This window comes from Tamandua tetradactyla, chromosome 8 (genome assembly GCF_023851605.1).
Source record: "Tamandua tetradactyla isolate mTamTet1 chromosome 8, mTamTet1.pri, whole genome shotgun sequence".
Lineage (NCBI taxonomy): Eukaryota > Metazoa > Chordata > Mammalia > Pilosa > Myrmecophagidae > Tamandua > Tamandua tetradactyla.
The window spans coordinates 120,711,506-120,733,084 of record NC_135334.1 but is presented as its reverse complement, the minus strand read 5'-3'; the positions used below and the strand labels follow the sequence as shown (position 1 = coordinate 120,733,084).

General features: G+C 38.2%; 1 protein-coding gene across 1 annotated transcript in view; it reads right to left on the bottom strand.

The window, feature by feature from the left end:
* The window catches only part of EXT2 (exostosin glycosyltransferase 2), a 249,891-nt gene extending 243,090 nt beyond the window's left edge, over positions 1-6,801 (bottom strand). Inside the window, exon 1 of the mRNA XM_077114465.1 lies at positions 6,650-6,801. The gene's annotated coding sequence lies outside the window, so the exon portion shown is untranslated. The remainder of the gene's footprint in view (positions 1-6,649) is intronic.
* Between the last annotated feature and the right edge of the window lie 14,778 nt (positions 6,802-21,579).

Sequence of the window (21,579 nt, the reverse complement as noted above, 5' to 3'; positions counted from 1 at the left end):
GCAATTCACAATGGATGGAGGTGCCCTGAGGGTACGATGACTGAGGAACAGAAGGGGGAACTATGATGTACACATACAATGGACTACTGAGAGGCCAAGAGAAGGAATGAAGTTGTGAGGCATGCAACGAATGAGATGTCAGGAACAAAAAGACAAATATTATCATGCTTCAATCATACGGACTAACTATAATATAAAAACTCAGTAAACTGAAGTCAAGAGCCTGGGTTATTAGGTTGGGGCCTATTGTAAAGGGTCCTGGATTGTAAGCTCTCATGCAATCACATATTCAGGAGCTGTAACTGTTATTTCTAAATTCAGAGATACTGGATTGTCTGTTTATAATCTGGTCATTCCCAGAAACTTTGGGTATTTATGTGACATCTGAGACTTAGAGTTAGAGCTCTGAAGCAATGAAAGTCAGCAGTACCCCATACAGAAACTGTTTAAAAAGCTGAGAAAGGGATCTGACTTTGAGTAGAGATATGAATGAAGCTGATCTGGACAGGACTAAGGTAAATCAGAATACAGGATAAAGGATGATATTCATATTTTAAAACTTCAACTTCTATGTGAGACCTAAGGGAGAGATGTTATTTGGTGCAAAATTTATATTTTGTGTAGTGCATTTCCTAATTTAACTTGTATGATCTGTTTAGTTGAATACCATAAGTACATGGAATCTTGAATAGGGCATGAGATTCTGTTGGTTTGCCCAGGTTAACATGATACCCTGATATATCCCAGAGTAATTTTGGCATTGAATAAAGAAGCATTTGCAAGGTTCCCCGGGGGACTGGGGAGAAAGGAGGAAATATTAAACTACCCCATTTGGAGAATTCCTGATATTCTTGCAAGCAGTGGGAACAACCAAATCAGTAGGCCAACCCCTCGATCTTGGGGTTCACCCCCAATGAAACTTACTCCTGAAAAGGATAGGTTAAGCCTACTTAAAATTAAGCCTCGGAGTCATCCCCAAAGAACCTCTTTTGTTGTTCACATATGGCCTCTCTAAGCCAATGTGGCAAGTTAACTCACTGCCCTGCCCCCCTACACGGGATATAACTCCCAGGGGTATAAATCTCCCTGACAACATGGGACAGAAATCCTAGGATGAGCCAGGACCTAGTGTGAAGGGCCAGAGAAACCCTTCTGGTCCAAAAGAGGGAAGAGAGAAACGAGATTAAGTCTCAGTGGCTAAGAGATTACAAATAGAGTTGACAGTTAATCCTGAAGGTTATTCTTATGCATTAAATAGATATCCCTTTTTAGTTCATTGTATATTGGAAGGGCTAGAGGGAAGTACCTGAAACTGTTGAGCTGTGTTCCAGCAGCCTCAATTCTTGAAGATGACTGTATAATGATATAGCTTTTACAATGTGTGATCATGAAAACCTTGTGTTTGATGCTCCTTTTATCCAGGGTATGGACAGATGAGTAAAAAATAAATAATAGGGGGTACAAAGGTTAAAATAAATTGGGTAGATGAAAATGCTAGTGGTCAATGAGAGGGAGGGACAAGGGGTATGTATACGAGTTTTTTCTTTTTTCTTTTTATTTCTTTTTCTGGAGCAATACAAATGTTTTAAAACATGATCATGGTAATGGATACATAACTATGTGATGATACTGTGAGCCAATGATTGTACACCATTTATGGAATGTTTGTGTGTTAAGATTTATCAATAAAAATAAAAATAAAAACATATCTAGACAATGTTAAATATGCTCTGGGCAGCAAAATAGCCTCTGGTTGAGAATAACTGCTATAGAGAATTGATATGTCCAAGCTTTAAGGAGCCCGCTAAGCAGCATATTAGAATCAGCGCTAATTATCCTGATAGCTCATTAAATTCTGAACCATGCCAATAAATTCTCCCCTATTCAGCTTTATAGTGCAAGGCCATCCATTCTTTTGGTCTGACACTGTAAAGATCCACTACCACACATGTTCCTCTAGTTCCTACTGGTACATATTAACCTGATCCTGTAACACTTTCAGTACAAAGGCTACTTCCCCACTTAGGCTATGCTGAGATCAGAGGGGAGGTGGAGGCCAAACTTGCAGAGGACAAGCCTCATCTTGCAAGGCATCTGTGTCAGCTAAGGTCTTTGCACAGTGACCAGGTTAGGAGAGGCTGCTCTCCTTTACAAAGGAGAGGGGGATGCTTCTGCTGGCCTGAGGATCTAATGGAATCCAGGGGCTCAAAGTTCTCCGTGCCTCCACCCAAATATCTCCATACTGGGTCTCAGGGTCTGACTTCTTCCCTATCACGGCTCTAACTTTAGCAGAGGCAAACTGTCAAGGCTGTGCATTCAACTCCCTTTGCAGTTCTACCAAAATTATAATTAAATTCTGGATCTGATCACCAATAGAGTCTACCCTCCAGCTGCAGGAGATGCAGCCCCGGAGCCCTCTTTCTCAGTGCCCTGAGTTGGTATCTAGCTGATCTGATCCTGGCATTCTCTTACCTCGAGGCTTCTATGGGAGAAAAACAAAAGTCAACCAACTCCTCCAATATCCTTATCATAAACATTGTCCACATACTGCTTTTGTGCTAGAGCTGCTATGTGAGCAAATGCTTTCTCTTCTACCTGACTCCAATCCATATATGGTAAGGGTCTTACAACTGGGGTATTACAGAGTACCATGGGTTACAAACACTTCACTTACCACCAGCAAAAGGGTCCTTGCTGCCATCTGACTAGTGGGTGATTTCAGTTCCACAATACCATTCTCAGGATCTGCTTTCTAGGGCCACTTCTATCTAATACCAGTTGTCCTGGTTTGTGTTTTGCCAAACTCAGAGAAAAGGATTTGGGTGCAAGCAGCTTATTAAGAAGGTAAACCCAGAAAACCAAAGAGAAGAGGAGATAAGGACAAAAGAAAATTGCTGGGGTGCATCACTGAGCTGGTTACCACACTGAGCTGGCAACTGGGGCTCAGTCCTACGAGGCTTCCTCTGAAGTTATGCAGAATGAGCCTTGGGACTATTCCTTTGAAAAATAGGAAGTTATGGCATTAATCTGTCAAAGCTCATCCCCCATTTCAGGAATGCCCCCAGGGATGCCTCTGTAAACACTTCTGAGCTTTGCCTACCCAGAGTTACTGAGCTCTCACACATCTGACCAAAGTCTGAGAAACACAAACTGTGAGATATGGCAAGCTCTTGAAGTAGAATAGACTCTCTTAAAGAAATGATGGGTAAAAGTTTTAAATGGAAAAGTTTGCAAAATGGAAAAAGAAACAGCCCCTTACTAAGAGTAATGGTTAATATCATATGTCAGCTTAGCTAGGTTATGGTATCCAGTTGTTTAGTCAAACAAGCACTGGCCTGATTGTTACTTGAGGGTATTTTGCAAATAGATTCACATCATTGTCAACTGGATGCATCTACAGCTGACTGGATATCAATTGACAAAGGAGACTGCCCTCAGCAATGAGGGGAATCTCCTTATCCAATCAGTTGGAGGTGTTAAAGCAAGAACTGAGGATTTTAGAAGTCAGAAAGAATATTTGCCTTTTCTTCAACCAGCCAGCTTTTCACCTTCACCTTGACTGGAATTTCCAGCTTGCAGCCTAGCCTATAGAATTTGGACTTGCCAATCCCCACAATTGCGTGAGCCAATTCCTATAGTAAACCTTTTAATGTATGAATATCCTATCAGTTCTTTTTTTCTGAAAAAAACCTAAAACATTAAGTGATACTTTAGAGAAAGAGAACCTCCTCTGTAAGCCTCCATATCACCTTCTACATACTCTTGTTAATAGCACTTACCACATAATATTGTTAAGTATCTCTACATCTGTCTCCTCTATTGGTTGTGATTTTTTTGCTCAGTATTTCCAGATCTAATAGCATGCCTGGAACACAAATAATATAGCCATAAATGCTTATTTATGGTTATATTATTGGTGAATAAATGAATGCCTCTATCCTTTCCAGTTCCACAGGTACACATGCTATTCAGAATCCAGGTTTTGAGTTATATGGCGATGACCTCTGATTATTTAGTTTCTTGTTGGAATTTTCAAGGTGTGAAAAATGGCTAAATACTTTCAGAGACTGAAAGTTCTGTACCCACCCCTTCTCCCACCACCTACTACACACAAACACATCTCAAGAATACAATTACTCTACCTATCCCACTTTTAGAAATGTGTGCTAAGCCTTCCCTCTTCCAGCCAAGGCACTGGCAATGCTCATGACCCTGGGCACCTGGCCTCACCCCTGTGAAACACAGAAATAATCCTCCCAGATTACAGCTTTTCACACTCAAGCACAGAAACATCAGTGTCTCAAAACCATTACCCAAGGACTCAAATCAACACCTTTCCTTTCAAAGAGAAGTTCACTACTATGAAGAGGTTAAAAGCCCCTAACACTGAGCTTTCCTGAAGAGGGTAGACTGAAAAGAATCTTCTACTACTAATGAATGAATGTTCTATATATATAAGTTTGCTTTAGTTTGCCAGCTGCCAGAATGCAATATACCAGAAACGGAATGGCTTTTAAAAAGGGGAATTTAATAAGTTACAAGTTTACAGTTCTGAGGATGAGAAAATGTCCCAATTAAAACAAATCTATTGAAATGCCCAATTTAAGGCATCCAGGGAAAGATACCTTGGTTCAAGAAGGTATCTTTCTCTCTCAGATACCTTCAACCTTTCTCTCTCAGCTGGAAGGGTACATGGCGAACATGGCGGCTGGCTTTTTCGTGGCTCTACCAAAAAAGGGACTCTCTCCAAAATGTTTCTTCTTTTAAAGGATTCCAATAAGCAACTTCACCTTCAATGGGTGGAGACACACCTCCATGGAAATCATCTAATCAAAATTTACCACCCACAATTGGGTGGGTCACATCTCCATGGAAATGATCAAAATGCTCCTATCCAGCAATACTGAATGAGGTTTAAAGGGCAGGGCTTTTCTGGGGTCCACCACAGATTCAAACTGGCATAAATACTATACCTGGATCAAAACATGAATTTCACAACAATGCCCAACAAGATTCATTTTCCTGGAAACATATCAAACCTGTCCCAGCAAAACACTGGAGTCATCTGTCTTGCAGTCAAGCACTGAGTCACTGAAAAAAAAAATCTTTTAACCCCAATCTACTGCCAGGATGAGATGCTTTTTCTGTTCCTGGAATTTTTCATTCATAAAATTTGCCTGAATAATCTTTCCTGGGTGTTTCAGGCTATAGCCAATCCTCCTAGTCCCATGCTTCAAGTCACAATCTCTTATTTTCCTAACCTTTTTAGAGAAGCCCTCAGAGCTCAATTCTTGGGGCCACTGCTTCACCAGAACTTAACCGAATTGCTCCTAAAAAGAAAGGTACCAAATATTACCAAAAACAGGAAAATCCATGATGTATTGCCTTTCCTTATAGAATTCCTTGTAACTAAGGTTACATTACGGCTAACCACCTCTAAAAATGGTTTCCAATAAAAAACAGTGGCCTTCAATTGTGGGAGTTATAATTAATATAATTATTAAAATTAAATAAACTTTACTACTTACTACACGTCAGGTTCTGTTGTAAGCACTTCACATGTTAACATTTAATCTTCATAACAGCGCTCTGAGACAAAACTTTTATCCTCCTTTTACAGACAGAGAAAGAGCTAAAGAACTTGTCCAATGTTACAAAATTAGAAAATGCTAAAACTTAGCATTCAGAGGATGACAGCCTGTTCTCCGGAGCCTGAGCTCTTAACCACTGTGCCATGCTGCCTGCCCTTGATTACTTTTCAAAATCTGGATTACACAGACCTTTCATTCTTCAATTAGCAAAGCTAGCACAGCCTGACAAGTTTGTCTATTCATACTAGCACATGCGGTCAGGAGGCTTACATCCGAGGAAGTGAGGAATGATGGAAACTGAATCATATATTTTATTGCCTCGAATAGCCTCTGAGCTCTGAAGTTTACAAACCAAGTCCAGTTTCAGAACTTAGAGCATTTTAACTGACTTAGAAGAATTAAAATTAACATATTTCCATTTCATGACGGTATCTTCTAACAAATCAAGGGCCCTTCCAGATTACCCCTTTCCAACTAAGAATTACAGCGATCAGTTAGTTACTCGAGTCTCAAAAGCTCTAAATGCCTGAGCTTCGAGTCGGTAACCAGAGCCAAGCTGCCTAGGGTCACCACCCCAGCCAGTCCTCTTCGCGGGTGGGGCACGATGTGCCAGGTCCTGCCCACGGCATCCTGGCCGCGCACGGGATGCCACTCGCCTCGGCACAGCCCAGGGGCGCCAGAAATCCCGGTGGGAGGAAAGCGATCCCCGAAGCCCGCAGGAAGGAGTGGCAGCAGGAAGGGAGCCGTCCCGGCGGAGGCTGGTTCCTGCGGGGAAAAGAGGCCCCCAGGTGCCGGGAGAAACGAAAGGGCGGCCCCGGCGAGGGAAAAAGGTGGGCACCAAACAGCTCTGGCAGGGCAGGCGGGCCAGGTGAAGAACGAGAGCCGGGTGCGGAAACCAACGCGAGGCAAAGCGGAGGGCAACAGCAGGCGGGCCGGGGCGCGCGCGGCCGCCTCCCCCGGCGCACGGAGCCCCGACCCGAGCTGCGCTTCCCGGGCGGCCCGAGCCGCGACCGCCGGGCCCTCCAGGCCGCACCGCCGCCCTTCCGCGCCGCGCTTACCTCAGCCACGGCTGCCTCCCGCTCGGCCTCGCACTTGGTCACCGGGTCATGCCGCGGGGCTCGGGCCACGGCCGTCCGGGTCGGAACGCGCCGCCTCGGCGGCCACCACGGCCAGCACCCGGTCGGCTCGAGCGACTGAGGAGCCCAGCGCAGACGACGGGGCTCGGCGCTGAGTGACACCGAGGGCACTGCGCATGCGGGAGCGGCCCGGGCGCCTGCCCCCTGCTGGACGGGAGGAGTCAGTGCGCCGCTGCGGGGTTTCTCCCGCGCCCGCGCGCGGGGAGCCCCAACTCCACCGAGCAACTCGCTCAAAGGTGAGCAGTAACATTCGTGATGAAAATAAATACAAACCAAAGCAACGAGATGCCATGCTTCGGTTATAAAACTGACAGAAGTGTAAAAGTTGTTATTATAATCAATGCTGGTGAGCGTGCAACATTCCCGGAAGGCAATTCGATAATATCCACCAAATGTAAAATGCAAGTGATCCTTCCCCCAACACTCCTCTCTATGGAGTTTGTGGGTATTTTCTGTATGAATGTTTTCAACAATGTTATATCTTTTCAAAAAAATTTATTATTTTCTAACAGCGAAAACTGTAAACACCCAAAATGTAAATGGATGGGTGGTTCAATTACGTGGAACACAGCTAGAATGGAATTAATATGAGAATGCACATAGGCTCATATGGAAATATCCCAAGACATATTAATATAAAAACACAGCCTAAAACAGTGGACAAGTATGATCCCTTTAAACACACACACCCTTCTTTATCCTTCTTAGTATTGAAAAAAAGTTTTTAATTAATTATTTATTTCTTCAATAAATGGCCCCTATATTACAGCACTGTAGAAGGCATTGCCATTAAGGAACCCTGCCTGTGTGGTTCACTTTTTATAACAGTAGACTTGCATGGTATGTGGCATACAGTAAGTGCTCAGTATTGGTTGACTGAATGAATGGTGCTCAGACACTAGGAGGAACTCGCCAGAAATAACACAAATACAAATATTACCCAAAGCTGGGTGCAAGGGCAGATGAATGGCAGAATTCCCACCTGCCATGCTGAGACCAGGGTTCAATTGCCGGCCTATGGACTTCCCAAAAACAAACAAGCAAGCAAAGGAAGAAAGAAAAAAACAAAACAAAAATTCAACAAATGGTGCTATAATCACAGGATAGTCACATGGAAAAAGGAATGAAATGTGACCCCAAGCATATAGCATACAAAAAAAATCTATAAGTAATATTTCCCAAAGCAGAGGGTAAAATGTGCATAGGAGTATATAAAACAAAAATCTTCATGAACACATACAGTAGTTAGATCAAACTAAGGAATATTCATGCATGGGGCTGGGTAAAGAGAGGTTAAAGGAGTTCTGATGCTGACTTTCACACTGAGGCATTTGCCAAATTAGATCATCTAAACTTCTGTCTTCCCCGCTTCACAGGGCTTGGGATCCAGAATACAAATCCCAGGGCTGTTCTAATGTGCAGAATCTAACTTGAAACTCTTCTCCAACGCAGCTGGGATGCCAAAAGGCTAAACCCTCAGTATAACAGGAAACCCGGTGTGCTGGTTTGAAAGGATATGTGTACCCTAGAATGTAGGAGTTAAAAGATTAATGCTTAACTTGAAATTGCAGACTTGGTTCATAAACTATGAGAAAGTAAAGGCATACGTTTTGAGAGCATGAAACTTCAATAGAAACTTAGATGTGCAGATTAAGCACAATGACGTGCAGAAGAGACTGGCTTAAAGGAAAAGAACATTCTAACCTTAAAAGTATTTACTTCAACTTGTTTTTGCGCTATATGCTTCTTAGCTTTTATACGCAAACAACATTTATCATAGTCTTGCAAGTATATAAATTGTGCACCTGCCTGAAATAAACTTATCTGAAGACTGCTGTCTCCAGACCCCCTGATCCCTTTCTCTCTCGCTTTACTTTAACATTCCTTAGGGTCATAGCTGCGGCCAACAGATGGTGACCACAAAGGGACCCTAAGAAAGGACTACTCCGCTTTCGTGTTAAAGTGTCCAAGGAAATTGCGTGTCTCCGGACGCTGAGGATTCGCCACAGAAACAGACCTAGGTCACTGTTGTAAGTCTTTTAAAGTAATTTTTTAATTTCCTTGTAGCATCAGGGTAATGGGAAATCATAGCGGGCGAATGGAGGAGTATGTTTGTGTGTTAAAAACACTGTTAAAAACTACAGGGGTCTCCATGAAGACTTCAGAGTCACTAGAGCTCTTTTCTTTAGTACAAAGCATGGTTATTGGTTTCAGCCTCAAGGTCATAATGTTTTCTATTATTATGATGGATTTAAAAGATTGCTTCTTTAGCATACCTTTAGCAGAGCAAGATAAAGAAAAATTAATTTCTTAGCTTGTTCTTAATGAACTGCCTTTATATAAGAATTCATATACACCTGAGTCAGAAAATATTCAAATAGGAACAATGCCATGCCAAACAAGAGTACTCATTAATGGTTCCTATGGAATTGTAACAGATTGGTCCCCTAAGCGGTATGTAATTCAGGATTGTAGTTCTGACTCAAAGTGTTCTGTTGAGTTACCTTGGTTTAATCTAAATAATTATTCGACTGAAATTTATACCAATGCTACAAATAATATCTTGTGACAAGGAATGGGAATGGCAGCCCCATCTCTTTTTGTTAACTTAGATCCTCAACAAACAGCAATTTGGAAACTGGCCATGAGTTTAGCTCCTATTCATATTCGAAAAAGAAATATATTTTAAGAACTTTAAAACAGAAAATTCTTGTAAAAAACTATATATTAATGTTGCAAATATGCATTAACTAAAGTATTTTAAGTATTTAACATTATTCTAACAAATTTAATTTTGATGGTAATTATATGTGGTAAAATATTTGTTTAAAATAATGACTTAAGTATGAAAAGTATAAAAGATGTATTTTTATTAATAAGAAAAAGAGAATAATTTTATCCTAAGATGAAATGAATAACTGTTACAAAATGAAAAAAATGTAGGACAAAGCCTGAACTAATTTAATAATTGCTGAGGGTTTGTAAAAGTGGAAATTATGGTCAAAATCAAAAAAGATTTAATGAGTCTAAAATGACAACGTTTTCTTGGACTCTTAGCCTGTTCTAATGAAAAGATATCAAAAAAATTTTTCTAGGTAATCAGTATAAAAGCAAAGAGTCTGTGTTTTATCAAAATAACTTATGTTAATTTTTATCATGTCGTTCTCTGTATAAAAAATACTGATTTTCTCCTGGGTATCATTAAACTGGGAAAAAACTGTTTCTTTTCTTGCCCCAAACCAGGTGGCTTAATCTATTAATCCAAGTAATATTGCTGTAAGTGAATCTATTACTTGCTAAATAATATTCAAATCATATAAATACCTAAATTCCTTTAAGCCAAAATATTTTCATGCTTTGCCCAGTGTTTATATAAACTACATATGTATAAACTGAATTTATCCCAAAAGATGGCTTATGTTAGGAGCAAATCAGATTCGAGAGCTGAATGCAAAGAAAAAATATACTTGTGGAGTCTGTTTTGTTCACCTGATGTTGCCCCATTACATGCAACTGATGTTGCTATCGCGTGACCTTGATAAGAAACAGTTAAAATGTGCACTCTAGCTGGGAGGACTGGCTATCCTCCCAGAGGAGGTGTACTTTAATAAAGATATCTAGGTTCCAGGAAGCTCCTTTTGGTCCCTAGCCAGTTCCCAGAGGAACCAAATGGGCCCGGTGGTGTAAGCAAATTGGAATTTGGCCACTATTGTGGGAAAGTATTATAAGAACTGCATGCAATAAATTTAAAATTACCAAAAACACACAGCCAATTATAAAGAATCCTCATTCCTGCATTCCTTTTCAATCAATCCAATGAATTCAATTTTAAAAATCTGGTCATTTACTATGGGTACATGTCACTATTGACAGTTACTCTGCTTTCATTTTTGCTACCTGCCACTTTAGGGATTCCTAATTATATCTTACAGAACCTGTTTGATATTTTACAAGGAGATTCTGATTTATTAAGCAAGAGGCAGTTAACAGCTGTAGCTGAACAAGTATTACAATTAATTGAACAATGCCTTCAAGAAGGACAGCTTGTTCAAATAGATCTAGAAAAACCTGTTGATTTTATTATTTTCTTTACCTTGCAATCTCCCACAGGCCTATTTTGACAAGATGGTGTTTTAAAATGGATTTTTTTTTTTACCAAACAATCAACAAAAAACGTTTACATGCATATCTGCAAAAAATTCATTTCATTAATAGCCAAAAGTCACCAAAGCTATTATCAATTAAGAGGTCACGATCCTAATCGCATAGTGTGTGATCTCACAAAGGAAGAGGTTCAAAGTTTATTTATCTTCAATACCTCTTGGCAAATAGTATTAAGTGATTTTAAAGGACAAATTAATAATCACTTGCCTATGTGAAAACTTTTACAATTTCTAAAAAGAACACAATGGATTTTGCCTAAAATAGTTTAGGCCTTCCTGCTAGAGGGAGCCATTACCATTTTTACTGAAGATAGTAATGGACAGGCTGCATATGTCACCCCAGGGGAAAAAAAAAAAGAAAGTTGGAAAACACCTTATATCTCAGCTCAGTGCACTGGATTAGCAGCTGTAATTCAAGTATTGCAGAATTTTCCACAATCTCAATATTGTTTCTGATTCTGAATATGTCTGCCAAACAGTCACTCACATTGAGACTTCTTTATTCGAAGGAGATGAATTGTCCCGAATGTTTTTACATTTACAAACACTAGTCAGAAGTCAAGTTAACCCCCTTTTTATCATGCATATAAGAGCTCATACCAATCTTCCGGGTCCTTTGTCATTCCAAAATCAGCAAGGAAATACTCTTGTGGGGATAATTCAAGATCCCGTATTTCACAAATTGACTCATATTAATGGCATAGGGCTGAGAAAGAAATTTCCGTCTTTATCTAAATAGCAAGATCAGGACATTGTTCAGACCTGTCCACCATGTGGACCTTTAAATGCACTCCCGTTTGCATCAGGGGCTAATCCTCGAAACCAAAAAGCAAATGAATTATGGCAAATGGATGTTACTCATATTTCACATTTTGGTAAAATGCAATATGTACATGTTATCGTAGACACCTTTTCTCATTTCAGATGGACTACCACACAATCTAGAGAACAAATCTGCCATGTTCGATCACATTTACTTAATGCTTTTGCTGTTATGGGATGCCTCAATCCATAAAAATGGACAATGATCCTGCTTATACAGGAAAGCAATTTCATAAATTCTGTACTACTTTTCATATTACTCATATCACAGGAATTCCACATAATCCCTCTGGGCAAGGAATTATCAAATGAGCAAACCGGACACTAATGTCTATGCTCATGAAACAAAAAGGGGGAGATGATGATCAGGAGAATGATATTGTGAAAATAAGTACACCAAAAGATCAATTAGCAAAAGCACTGTTTACTTAAAAAAATTTTAAACATTTCTGATAATTCATCACAGACTCCTGCAGAACAACATTTGAGTAATTTGAAAAAGAAAAATAATATGACCCAAACAGAACTGCGGCTGCAGCTGATCTACTGGAAAGATGTTAAGGACGATCTATGGAAACCAGGCATGATAAAGGTGTGGGGTACGGGGTTTGCTCTTATCATTACAGACGACGGAAACTCGGTTTGGATTCCCCCGAAAAAAATAAAACCCAGACATGTCAACCCTGATGAAAATAACTAAATGGGTAATGTATATTATAGGACATATAACTTTAATTGCTGAAGGACAGAGACGTAATTATACTTATTGGGCTTATATTCCTAACCCACCTCTGCTGCGGGCCCTAACATGGGCAGATCCAACTTTACCAAAATATCTGAATACTAGTCTAGGATTCTCATTCTCAGATCCAGTAGATTCAAGGCTTCCAAAACTACTTAAGGAAGAAAGAAAAATGGTGTCAAATTTAACTCTTCCATTTTTAGAAAGACCCATATGCATAGGTAATGAATTACTATGTATAACATAAGTAATCAAAGTACATGATTTAAGATCAAGAATGATTCTCGTAATTATCTCTCTATATATCCTTCTTTTAACTCTATGGAATCAAATAATACTTGCCTGTTAGATGAGAGAGAAAGTTGGAATGGATGGCAGTTATGTAACATGGATCGAGCAGTTATCATAATTAATGATTCCTATGGAATTATAAGAGATGGCAGCCCCTGTGGGGCCTCCCATCTCTAACTCAGAGATAACTGAGACTATATGGACAGGCAAGCTAAATCAGAGTTTAATTCATAGAGGATGATCTGTGCCAAATCCATGGGGTGATAAATATAACATTAGTCAGAGAAATTTATAAAAAATTTTCCTAGGACTGGGACCAATTTTTATAGTGAATTCTAATAATTATAACTTCTCTTTAAATAGCAGCCATAAATACTATACGCAAATATATACTAGAAATCCATATGTATTTATTAAAGGTCATATGCATATAAAAAATCAAACTTTTAATTGTGAGAATTGTTCTCTATTCACTTGTCTCCAAGCATTTATGTTGCAGGAAAATGAGATGATTAAAGCAGCAAAGAGAAGAGGTACTTGGCTGCCAGTGCAGATGTCAAGATCTTGGCAGTCCTCTCCAGAAACACAAATCCTGATCCATTTGGCAAAAGAATATCTGAAAAGGACTAAGAGACTAATTGGACTCATTATTGCAGCTATCATTGGAATCATCGGCATTATCACGGCGGCTGCGATCTCTGGAACTGCATTGTATCAAACTATACAGACGCAGCATTATGTTAGAGAATGGCATAACAATGCCAGTGAGCTGTGGCATAGTCAATCTCATATTGATGAGCAAATTAATAATAGACTAAATGATATACAGACAACATTGGTTCATATTGGAGATCAAATGTATAATTTAAATTTTTTACGAAGTTTAAAATGTGACTGGAATGAGAGCAATTTTTGTATTACCCCCTTAAGATATAATCAATCTGAAATAGAATGGAAAAGGTAAAAAGGCATCTTTTGGGGCATTCAGATAGTTTAAGTCTTGATATCTTAAAATTACAATAAAGGGTATTAGAAATATCTCAGAATAATTTACATATAACCAATGGAGATGATGTTATACAATCACTTACCCAAGAGCTAAACAATCTTAATCCTGTTGATTGGTGGAAATCTTCTCATTTTCTGACAACATTGGGAATAGGAATTTTACTTTTTATACAATTTCTTTTCCTTTTAAGTGTCCTGAAGCACCATTTGCTGTCTGTCATCCCTTCTAATCATAAACAAACACAAGCTCTCAATGTAATGTTTGTAAAAGATTTGAACTCCTCCCCTAAATAAGCTATAGCGCTTGGCGGTAGTCAATGATGGGGAAGACCCTTACTTCAGAGAATAAGGGCAACCTAAGACAGGCACAGTCACCACAGCTTTACAAAAAAGGGGGAAATGTAGGAGTTAAAAGATTAATGCTTAGCTTGAAATTGCAGACTTGGTTCACAAACTATGAGAAAGTAAAGGCATACATTTTGAACTAGGAAACTTCAATAGAAACTTAGATGTGCAGATAAAGCACAATGACGTGCAGAAGAGACTGGCTTAAAGGAAATGAACATTCTAACCTTAAAAGTATTTACTTCAACTTGTTTTTGCACTATACACTTCTTAGCTTTTATATGCAAACATTTATCATAGTTCTTGCAAGTATATAAATTGTGCACCTGCCTGAAATAAGCTTGTCTGAAGACCGCTGTCTCCAGATTCCCTGATCCCTTTCTCTCTCATTTTACTTTAACATTCCTTAGGGTCATAGCTGTGGCCAACACTAGAAAAGGCATGTTTTAATCCTAATCCCATTTTCTAAAGGCAGCCATTTCTTCTAATCCCTATTCAGAATTGTATATTTGAAACTGTAATCAGATCATCTCCCTGGAGATGTGATTTAATAAAGAGTGGTTGTTAAACTGGATTAGGTGGAGGCGTGTCTCCACCCATTTGGGTGGGTCTTGATAAGTTTCTGAGGTCCTATAAAAGAGGAAACATTTTGGGGAATGGGAGATTCAGAGAGAGCAGGGAATGCTACAGCACCATGAAACACAGTCCACCATCCAGTGACCTTTGGAGATGAAGAAAGAAAATGCCACCTGGGGAGCTTCATGAAACAGGAAGCCAGGAGTAGAAGCTAGCAGAAGATGCCATGTTCACCATGTATACTTCCAGATGAGAGGGGAACCCTGGCTGTGTTCACCATGTGCCTTTCCAGATGAGAGAGAAACTCTGACTGTGTTCACCATGTGCCCTTCCACTTGAGAAAGAAACCCTGAACTTCATTGGCCTTCTTGAACCAAGATATCTTTCCCTGGATGGATGCCTTTGATTGGACATTTCTATAGACTTGTTTTAACCAGGACATTTTCTCAGCCTTAGAACTGCAAACTAGCAACTTATTAAATTACCCCTTTAAAAAGTCATTCCATCCCTAGTATATTGCATTCCAGCAGCTAGCAAACTAGAACACCCAGAAATAAATATTCTCTCTCTGCCTCCAAGGGACTGCAAGGAAAATTGCCTAAAACCCTGGTGCCAATGAAGGGGGAAACTCTTAAGAAGTTATAACCAAAAGCTGGCACTCACCCATATTTCCAGACTCAATCCACAGCAACTGCTGGTTCAGAAAAAGAGAATTCAGTTTAAAGTAGAGTACTTCTAGTAAAGTACTCATAGTGCCTCTAGATGCTAGTGAAAAACAAGTACAAATACTCTCCTGAGCAACCTGTCTTCATCCAAGACTTCAAAGAATTCCAGGAAATATATTTTCCAGGAAAATGAATAGCTCACAGTCAAAAATTACTAAACCCACAAAGCATGAGACAAAATAAAGAACAGAAAGTAACTGGCAAAGATTTCAGATACTGGAAATACACACACATACACACAGAGCATCGATCAAAATCTCAGCAAGATATTTTGTGCATATTGTCAAATTAATTCTAAAGTTTATATGGAAAGGCAAAAGACCAGAAGAGGCAATACAATCCTGAAGAAGAACAAAGTTGGAAAATGGATACTACTCAATTTCAAGGCTTACAATAAACGACAGTGACCAAGACAGTGTGGTATTGGTGAAAGGATTGACAGGCAGGTCAGCGGAACAAAATAGAGACCCAAGAAATAAACCCACATCAATATATATATAAAACAATATGAAATTATTATGCTTACAAAATGTATAAAAGACAATTTGAGCTATAAAGAATCATTTTCTAGAACTTCTACAAATAAAAAATGTTAAAAGTTAACGCTCAGATAAGATTAATAACTTATTAGACCTAGCTGAAGAGTTAAAAAGTAAGATAGGCCTATAGAAATGACCCAGAACATAGCACTGAGAGACAAGAAGAAGGCAGATATGAAAAAGAGGTCAGAGACACTGAGACAGAGCAAGTTGGCCTAACATACGTTTAATGGAATTCCAGAGGAAGGGGAGAGAGAATGGAGCAGAGCAGTATGTGATGGTTTAATAGCTGAAAACTTCCCAGAGCTCATGAAAGGCATATCAACAGATTCAAGAAATCCGATGTATCCAAAATAAATAAATATCCAGACATTAATACTGAAACTCCAGAAAATCAGTGATGAAGGATATCTTTAAAGGCATCCAGAGAAAGACCAGATCATCTTTGAAGAAGCCATAGTTCAACTGATAGCTAGTTGACTTCTCAACAATGGGCGTCAGAAAATAACCATTCATCTAGGACTCTTTACTCGGTAAAAATACTTTCAAAAATTAAGCAAAATAAGGACATTTTCAGACAAACAAAAACCGAGAGTTTGTCACCAGCAGACCCTCATCAAAGGTTTTAAAAGGCTATACTGCAGGCAGAGGAAAAGTGATCTCAAACAGAAGATTTGAGATGTATGAAATAATGAACAAAGAAGGCAATGAGTATGTGGTTTAAAGGGGACTCATGGACTCAAAGGGTTCTAAATTCCTTATATTGTTTGGAAGGAGGGTAAAGCTACTAATTAATTATAGACTGATAAGTTATGTATATAATTTCTAGTACAACTAAAATGAAAAGAAACAGAACATGTAACAGATATGTAAAGCAAACAGAACATATGAAAGAACACCATAGGGAAAAACAAGAATGTAAGAAAGGGGAGAGAAATAAGTAAATGGGAAGAGAAACACCACTAGGCATGCTAGTAGGTGTGAAGTGCTATCTCATCGTGGTCTTGATTTACATTTGCCTGTTGACTAAGGATGTTAACCATCTTTCCATGTGGTTCTTGGCCATTAGTATATCTTCCTAGAGAAATGTGTATTAATGTCCTTTGCCCATTTTAAATTGGATTTTTTTGTCTTTTTATTATTGAGTTGTAAGTGTTCTGTATATTTTCTGAATATAAGTCTCTAAACACATATATGATTTGCAAATATTTTCCCTGTGGATGTCTTTGTACTTCCTTGATGTTCCTGTTTCCTGCACAAAGGTTTTTAATTTAATTCAGTCCAGCACAAATATCTTTCTTTGTCACTTGTAGGGTTTTTTTTTTTTTGGCTTTTAAAAAGGGGAATTTAATAAGTTGCAAGTTTACAGTTCTAAGGCTGAGAATCTGTCCCAATTAAAGCAAGTCTATATGTCACTTGTAGTTTTGATGTCATATCTAAGAATCTTTTGCCAAATCTGAGGTCATGGGGTTTACCCCAACATTTTATTCTAATAGTTTTACAATGTTAGCCCTTACAATTAGGTTTTTCTCCATTTGGAGTTCTTTTTTTATGTGGTATGAGGTAGGAGTCCAGCTTCATTCCTTTGCAAGCCATTATCCAGTTGTCCCAGTACCATTTGTTGAAAAGACTATTCTTTCCCCATGGAATGGCCTTGGTACCTTTGTAAAAAAAAAATCGGTTGACCACGTATACATGGTTTTGTCTCTGGACTCTCAATTCTATTCCATTTAATTATATGTCTAACCTTGTGCTGGTACCATATCATCTTGATATAGTAAGTTTTGAGATCAGGAAGTGTAAGTTCTCCTACTTTATTCTTTTTTAAGATTGTTTTAGCTATCCTGGTTTACCTGTAATCCCATGTGAATTTTAGAATCAGCTTATTGATTTCTTAAAAAAAAAAAAAAAGGTCAGCTGTGATTTTGAAGGGGTTGTGTTGAATCTGTACATCAATTCTGGGAGCAGTGCCATCTTAACAATATTAAATCTTCTGATCCAAACATAAGATGTTTTTTCCATTTATTTAGATCTTTAATTTCTTTCAACTATGCTTTATAGTTTTCAGAATATAAATTTTTGCACTTTTTGTAAAACATATTCCTAGGTATTTGATTCTGTCTTATGCCATTTTTTTTATTACTTAAAAAAAAATAAATAACAAAACATTTAGAAATCATTCCATTCTACATATACAATCAGTAATTCTTAATATCATCACATAGTTGCATGAATATGCAACTTTTATCACTAAGTGATAAAATGATTTTATATTTTAATCTTATAAATTTTAAATTTTATATTTTAAAATGATTTTATATATTTAAAATTATAAAATGATTTTATAAATCATTTGCATAGATTTATAAAAAGAAATAAAAAAACAGAAAAAGAAATAAAATGATAATAGAGAGAAAAAAAAACTATACCTCACATGCAGCTTCATTCAATGTTTTAACATAATTACATTACACTTAGGTAGTATTGTGCTGTCCATTTCTGAGTTTTTGTATCCAGTCCTGCTGCACAGTCTGTATCCCTTCAGCTCCAATTACCCATTATCTTACCCTGTTTCTAACTCCTGATGGTCTCTGTTACCAATGGCATCTTCCAAGTTTATTCTCGAATGTCGGTTCACATCAGTGGGACCATACAGTATTTGTCCTTTAGTTTTTGGCTAGACTCACTCAGCATAATGTTCTCTAGGTCCATCCATGTTATTACATGCTTCACAAGTTTATTCTGTCTTAGAGCTGCATAATATTCCATCGTATGTATATACCACAGTTTGTTTAGCCACTCTTCTGTTGATGGACATTTTGGCTGTTTCCATCTCTTTGCAATTGTAAATAATGCTGCTATAAACATTGGTGTGCAAATGTCCATTTGTGTCTTTGCCCTTAAGTCCTTTGAGTAGATACCTAGCAATGGTATTGCTGGGTCATATGGCAATTCTATATTCAGCTTTTTGAGGAACCGCCAAACTGCCTTCCACAGTGGTTGCACCATTTGACATTCCCACCAACAGTGGATAAGTGTGCCTCTTTCTCCACATCCTCTCCAGCACTTGTCATTTTCTGTTTTGTTGATAATGGCCATTCTGGTGGGTGTGAGATGATATCTCATTGTGGTTTTGATTTGCATTTCTCTAATGGCCAGGAACATTGAGCATCTCTTCATGTGCCTTTTGGCCATTTGTAGTTCCTCTTCTGAGAAGTGTCTGTTCAAGTCTTTTTCCCATTTTGTAATTGGGTTGGCTGTCTTTCTGTTGTTGAGTTGAACAATCTCTTTATAAATTCTGGATACTAGACCTTTATCTGATATGTTGTTTCCAAATATTATCTCCCATTGTGTAGGCTGTCTTTTTACTTTCTTGATGAAGTTCTTTGATGCACAAAAGTGTTTAATTTTGAGGAGCTCCCATTTATTTATTTCTTTCTTCAGTGCTCTTGCTTTAGGTGTAAGGTCCATAAAACCGCCTCCAATTGTAAGATTCATAAGATATCTCCCTACATTTTCCTCTAACTGTTTTATGGTCTTAGACCTAATGTTTAGATCTTTGATCCATTTTGAGTTAACTTGTATAGGGTGTGAGATACGGGTCCTCTTTCATTCTTTTGCATGTGGATATCCAGTTCTCTAGGCACCATTTATTGAAGAGACTGTTCTGTCCCAGCTGAGTTGGCTTGACTGCCTTATCGAAGATCAAATGTCCATAGATGAGAGGGTCTATATCTGAGCACTCTATTCGATTCCATTGGTCGATATATCTATCTTTATGCCAGTACCATGCTGTTTTGACCACTGTGGCTTCATAATATGCCTTCAAGTCCAGCAGCGTGAGACCTCCAGCTTCGTTTTTTTTCCTCAAGATACTTTTAGCAATTCAGGGCACCCTGCCCTTCCAGATAAATTTGCTTATTGGTTTTTCTATTTCTGAAAAATAAGTTGTTGTGATTTTGATTGGTATTGCATTGAATCTGTAAGTCAATTTAGGTAGGATTGACATCTTAACTATATTTAGTCTTCCAATCCATGAACACAGTATGCCCTTCCATCTATTTAGGTCTTCTGTGATTTCTTTTAACAGTTTTTTGTAGTTTTCTTTGTATAGGTCTTTTGTCTCTTTAGTTAAATTTATTCCTAGGTATTTTATTCTTTTAGTTGCAATTGTAAATGGGATTCGTTTCTTGATTTCCCCCTCAGCTTGTTCATTGCTAGTGTATAGAAATGCTACAGATTTTTGAATGTTGTTATCAACATTCAAAAATCTGTAACCTGCTATTTTGCTGTACTCATTTATTAGCTCTAGTAGTTTTGTTGTGGATTTTTCCGGGTTTTCGACGTATAGTATCATATCGTCTGCAAACAGTGATAGTTTTACTTCTTCCTTTCCAATTTTGATGCCTTGTATTTCTTTTTCTTGTCTAATTGCTCTGGCTAGAACTTCCAACACAATGTTGAATAATAGTGGTGATAATGGACATCCTTGTCTTGTTCCTGATCTTAGGGGGAAAGTTTTCAATTTTTCCCCATTGAGGATGATATTAGCTGTGGGTTTTTCATATATTCCCTCTATCATTTTAAGGAAGTTCCCTTGTATTCCTATCTTTTGAAATGTTTTCAACAGGAAAGGATGTTGAATCTTGACAAATGTCTTCTCTGCATCAATTGAGATGATCATGTGATTTTTCTGCTTTGATTTGTTGATATGGTGTATTACATTAATTGATTTTCTTATGTTGAACCATCCTTGCATACCTGGGATGAATCCTACTTGGTCATGATGTATAATTCTTTTAATGTGCCGTTGGATTCGATTTGCTAGAATTTTGTTGAGGATTTTTGCATCTATATTCATTAGAGAGATTGGTCTGTAGTTTTCTTTTTTTGTAATATCTTTGCCTGGTTTTGTATGAGGGTGATGTTGGCTTCATAGAATGAATTAGGGAGCTTTCCCTCCACTTCAATTTTTTTGAAGAGTTTGAGCAGGGTTGGTACTAATTCTTTCTGGAATGTTTGGTAGAATTCACATGTGAAGCCGTTTGGTTCTGGACTTTTCTTTTTAGGGAGCTTTTGAATGACTGATTCAATTTCTTTACTTGTGATTCATTTGTTGAGGTCATCTATTCCTTCTTGAGTCAAAGTTGGTTGTTCATGTCTTTCCAGGAACCCGTCCATTTCATCTAAATTGTTGTATTTATTAGCGTAAAGTTGTTCATAGTATCCTGTTATTACCTCCTTTATTTCTGTGAGGTCAGTGGTTATGTCTCCTCTTCCATTTCTGATCTTATTTATTTGCATCCTCTCTCTTCTTCTTTTTGTCAATTTTGCTAAGGGCCCATGAATCTTATTGATTTTCTCATAGAACCAACTTCTGGTCTTATTGATTTTCTTTATTGTTTTCATGTTTTCAATTTCATTTATTTCTGCTCTAATCTTTGTTATTTCTTTCCTTTTGCTTGCTTTGGGGTTAGTTTGCTGTTCTTTCTCCAGTTCTTCCAAGTGGACAGTTAATTCCTGAATTTTTGCCTTTTCTTCTTTTCTGATATAGGCATTTAGAGCAATAAATTTCCCTCTTAGCACTGCCTTTGCTGCGTCCCATACGTTTTGATATGTTGTGTTTTCATTTTCATTTGCC